Genomic DNA, 5,260 nt, shown 5'->3' with positions numbered 1-5,260 from the left:
GTCTGGCGCGGTCTAGCCTTTCCTGGGGCCAGTTTCCGGGGAGTGGCCTGCAGCGCCCTCTAGCGGTTGGGGGGTGGGAAGGCCGACCCAGTCCGGGAGTCCAATCCCAGGGAAACGAGGCTCAAAAGTCAGGCGTGCCATCCGCTTTCCCTGTGGCCAGAACAGCCCTGTCTGGTGCACAGGCTTTCCCAGCGCTGTCTTTACATCCATCCCTAGAGCTCAAGCATTCTTCCCCCCCAAAACTGCCATCTTGGTCACAAGCTCAGTAGAAGGCCACTATAGGATAAAGTTAAAAACCCTTTTGTCTTCGAGCTAAAAAGAACTTTTGAGACCATCCAATTCCAGCCTCATTTGTTGCGAAAATTGAGATGAGGAAACCGAGGCCCTTGGAATAGCCACAGACAGGATACAAATAACAGCCAAAACCAGAAGCAACTCTGTCTGCTGATCTGCTCAAGGCCCACGAGCATCCCTGGGGATTTGAGGGCTAAAAGGGTGGACTGCTCAACTATAGGACTAGGAGAAATCTTGATGGCAAGCAAAGTGGGAATGCAAATGCATACTGACTTCTAAGACTTCTTGTTAAAGGGACTTGAGAAGAGGTCATTGGGAAACTAGCAGAAATCCAGAAACAAAATCTGGATTTTGTAGTAGAGTTGGAATAAAATGAAAAGAATGAAACAGAAAGTGGTCCAGGAGCAGAGCTCTTTGAATGTTCAAGTCCAGGCTGCTAAGATCTGGGTTGCTTTGAACTCAAACAGATAAATACTATTTATTGTGTGCCAGCTGCATGCCAGCTCTGTGTAAGGAGCTAGATACACAATAAGGAAAAGAAAAAACATGATCCCTGTCCTCAGAGAGCTTTCTTTCTATTATGGAAAATTTACATGTAAATATATAGTGCAAAATAATGTCGGATGGTGTTAATGGTTTTGCCACTGAATTGTGTGAGTTTGGACAAGTTACTTCATATTTCCAACTTCAGTTTCCTCAGCTACAAGTAGAAATAATATTACCCACTAAATGGGGTAGTTGTTAAGCTGTTAATTCATCCATTTATTATTTAAGGACCAAATGTTTTTGACTGTCTACTATGTGTTGGGCACTGTGCTATACTCAAGTGATATAGTATTAAACAAAATGATCATTCTCTTTCTCTTACAAAGTTAATAGATTGGGCTTGTATAGTTAGGATTTATGAGGTAATATATAGAGAGCTCACAGCTTAGGGATCAAATGAGATAATATGTGTACAATGGCACAATGAAAATGAATTTTCTTGTTCCCTTTGACTACGGTATCCACTCCCCCACGTTTGATATTATATACGTGTATGATAGCAACTAAGAGTCAGGGATTGTGGGTTCTCACTCTGGCTTTAGCACAATTGTGATAATTTCTCCTTGCATTACATCCTGTATCTGTAAAGGACTGTTTACCCTGGAGCTTAGCAAGTCAAGGAAGTATCTTGTTTTAACTTTCCACTTCTCTTTACCTTACCCAGACCAATCAAAGTGAATGAAAACAATGTGGTAATGTTAATAATTTTATTGATGTGAGAGTCTGAAGATTCTAGCAATACTATTTGCACACTAGTGCCATCTAGTGGAAAATATATAATTTTCTTGAACTGTACAGACTGGGCAATTTTTATTCTTTGTAAAACAAAATGACTGATTGGTATCCTGAAAATCTGAGACTGATATTTAGAGCAGTTGATTTCTTTTCTTAAAGAAGAGAGAAAAGATCGTATAAAACAAAACCAGGAACAGAAATACTGGGAAACGCTAGGAAAGCAAAATTTCTTTATCACTCAATCATGTGAAATACCACATACGCAAGGAGAATAAGAAATTTATTTTCTTTGGGGCGCCTGGGTGGCACAGCGGTTAAGCGTCTGCCTTTGGCTCAGGGCGTGATCCCGGCATTCTGGGATCGAGTCCCACATCAGGCTCCTCCGCTGGGAGCCTGCTTCTTCCTCTCCCACTCCCCCTGCTTGTGTTCCCTCTCTCGTTGGCTGTCTCTATCTCTGTCGAATGAATAAATAAAATCTTTAAAAAAAAAAAAAAGAAATTTATTTTCTTTATGGCATATCTATTTATTTTAAACAGCTTCCTTGAGATACAATTCATAAATCATACAATTCATCATTTAAAATGTTCAATTAAATGGTTTTTAGTATGTTCACAGAATTGTGCAACCATCACCACAATCAATTGTAGAACATTTTTATCACTCAATAATGACAGTTTTGCCATGTGTCAAATCATATAAAATCATATTTGAACATGAATCACATGTAGCTAAAACAGCTGAAAATTCTGAGGTTTGAAAAAAATGATTATTCATTGGTGTCATATTAGAGAAAAGATGTGTTGTGCATTTGCAGATTAAATTTTTTCAAGGCTTTACCACATGTAGCCTAAAATGCACAATTATCAGGATGATAAACACTTTCATATGAAATCGTTTTCACTTGACGTTTTTCTTCCAAAATTCTTATAAATTTCTCTTTTTAAAAAAAGAGATGATATTGTAACTTATGTTTGAAATGCAAGGAGAAAATAGTAAATTCTTGTCATTGTTTTCCAGAATTTCTCAAACTATAATATAATTACAGTGATATTTACTGGTTATCAATATTAGTCTTCATACATTATATTTAAGTAAAAATGTTTTGCCTTATTTTAAATTTTTAAAAGGTTTTACCACTGATATTTATTGGTGATCAATTAGTAATTTTCAGATTGTTCTGTATGAATAAGGTCCAGAGTCTCTATTTTTCCCACGTGTAAGACTACTAGCTACTGATAATGTATTCATGCACCTATGCTGGCATGTGGTAGGCACTTGAGAAATGGTAGTCTCCTTCCTTTTCTTGAGTTTGCATGTCTTTGTTTGAGTTTGAGAATAATATTTAACACCTGAATTCCAACCCCCCATCCCCCGGTCCTTTTCATTCAACTTTCTTTTTTTTTTTTTTGAGATTTTATTTATTTATTTGAGAGAGCGCACAAGCAGGGGGAGTGGCAGAAGGAGAGGGAGAAGCAAGCTCCCTGACGAGCAGGGAGCCCAACTTGGGGCTCGATCCTAAGACTCTGGGATCATGACCTCAGCCAAAGGCAGCTGCTTAACCAACTGAGCCACCCAGGCACCCCCCCTTTTCATTCAACTTGATGACATATAACTTTTAAATATGTTGATCACAGAACAGATTCATAGTTACTACTTAGAATAGTTTCAGTCAAACATCTGGTAATTGTGACTATTAGAGATTAATTAAAATTAACTATAATTAAAATAATAAAAAATTCAGTTACTCAGTTGCATTAGCCACACTCCAAATACTCAAAGCTACTTGTGGCTAGTAGACAGTGCCCACGCAGAACATTTTAATCATTTCAATCATTAAAGTATATTGGGCAGAGCTCTGGAGAACAAGAAGACTATGGTAAATGCCCCACTTATCTAATACACAAAATTTTCCCTATTACAACTACTCTGGCAGTTGAACAATTTAAAAATTATTTTAATATTCCTAGTTCTCTGTCTCCTTACCACTCATGTCTCACTGAAGTAATTATGTAACCACGGGTAAATACAACTTTAACTTTGACCTGTCTGCCTTCAATACTCTCATCTTCTTGTAGCTTTTCCTGTCCTTCCCTCCATATCTTCCTTCTTTGCTCCTTCAGTTCTAATTCTCTTTGTTTCTATTGATACATTATTCCACTTTTTTGGGGGGCAATTAACAAGCAGCTTGCAACCTTGCTGTCAGTTCTTATATTATTGTATTTTTTCTAATGTAGCTCATTTATAATGATTTAACTTTTAATGTGTTTAAATCTTGTCCCAGCTTAATTGTAACCCAGAAAATTGGAGCTGCAGTTCGGTTTTTATCCAAGTTGCGTGGCACAGTGCCTGGCCCATCCTAAGTATTTGTTTTATTCTCCTGTTGACATGATAAGATTCCTGCAATCAAATGCTAATACACCATTCATAAAACGTTGAGTTCCTGCTTCAAGCAAGAACTGGGACACGCGGTCAATATGCATAGATAATTTAGCTCTTTGGTTAGGCAAAAGTTAAACAAAAGATGGGCTTACTTACGGCTGCGGCACTCAAAGGACTTTCGCTTTGTCACGTTTACATTCAACCCGCTACAGCACAGCAAGTCCCAGTCTTTAAGCTCCTGCGAGAGCTGCCAACTTGCGGGATCTGGGAGCCAATCAGCAGTACGGATGGAGCCTGGCCTGCCATTGGCTGGCGTCCACCGGAAGCACATGCCGGGCTGGGCCTCCAGTGCAGGTCCTTGAGGCACTGCTGTGCGACCGCCAGCCTCAAACTTGCGGCTCAGGTTCTGGCCCCTCAGAGGCCCGGGTGACTACTAAGGGCACTCCAGGGAGGCAGTGGGCGGAACCGCTGACCCTCAGGTACGTTTGGAATGGCTGGGAAGGAGTGGGCCCCGCAGCCCAGTGATCTAAGCACTGGCGATGAGCTAGTGCAGTTTGGGCTAGGCTTCCCTCAGAGAGGAGTATCCAACTGTCCAGCTCGTAAGAGGTTCCCCTAAGCCCTAGCCTGATGGTGTCTAGGTGTCCCTAAGTGCTGCATAAAACTATTTCTAGTGAGGGGCCTGTCTGCAGCTTTTATGATTTCTGTGTGGAACCAATTCAGGGTAGAACCTTCCGCCCAAGGTTGGCAGAAGTCAGCCTCCAAGTGGGGGTGGTGGCATGGAGGACTCCAAGATTGGCAGTTTGGAAAGCTGGATTCTTACTCCAGTTTAGGAATTCAGACACAGCAGATTCGAAGAGGGAAAGGCCGTGGACGTCTGTGGGGCGGGAGGCGGGGGGGGGGGGGGGGGGAGGGGTTTCTAGACATTTACCCAGAGTCACATCCTTCTGATGCATTCCACTTAGGTATTTTTTCGCTACAACAGCAGAATTACACTTTATCTTTTAGCCTGTGTAGTGTTCATCCTCAAATTATTCTAATGAGTTCCTCCTCCCACTTTTATTACTTCAATTATGTGGGTTTTGTAAATCTCTAAAGCTTTATCGGTGCCTTGATTATTCTTAGCGCATGCCTCTTTTTACGGGCAAAATTGGAAATGTCAGTGGTATGTACCAATATTTAAAAGTATTTTACTTACTCCTCTTTAAACATCTGCAGTGTGTTATACATTCTGTTCAACCCAGGGTTACTTAGATTGTTCTTAAAAGGAAATTGTTAAAATTAAAAGAGATTTAAAATTGCTCTTCCT

Source organism: Ursus americanus, chromosome 1 (assembly GCF_024610735.1).
Source record: "Ursus americanus isolate L20-20 chromosome 1, mUrsAme1.1.p, whole genome shotgun sequence".
In the NCBI taxonomy this organism is placed as follows: Eukaryota; Metazoa; Chordata; class Mammalia; order Carnivora; family Ursidae; genus Ursus; species Ursus americanus.
Note: the sequence above shows the minus strand (reverse complement) of the source record.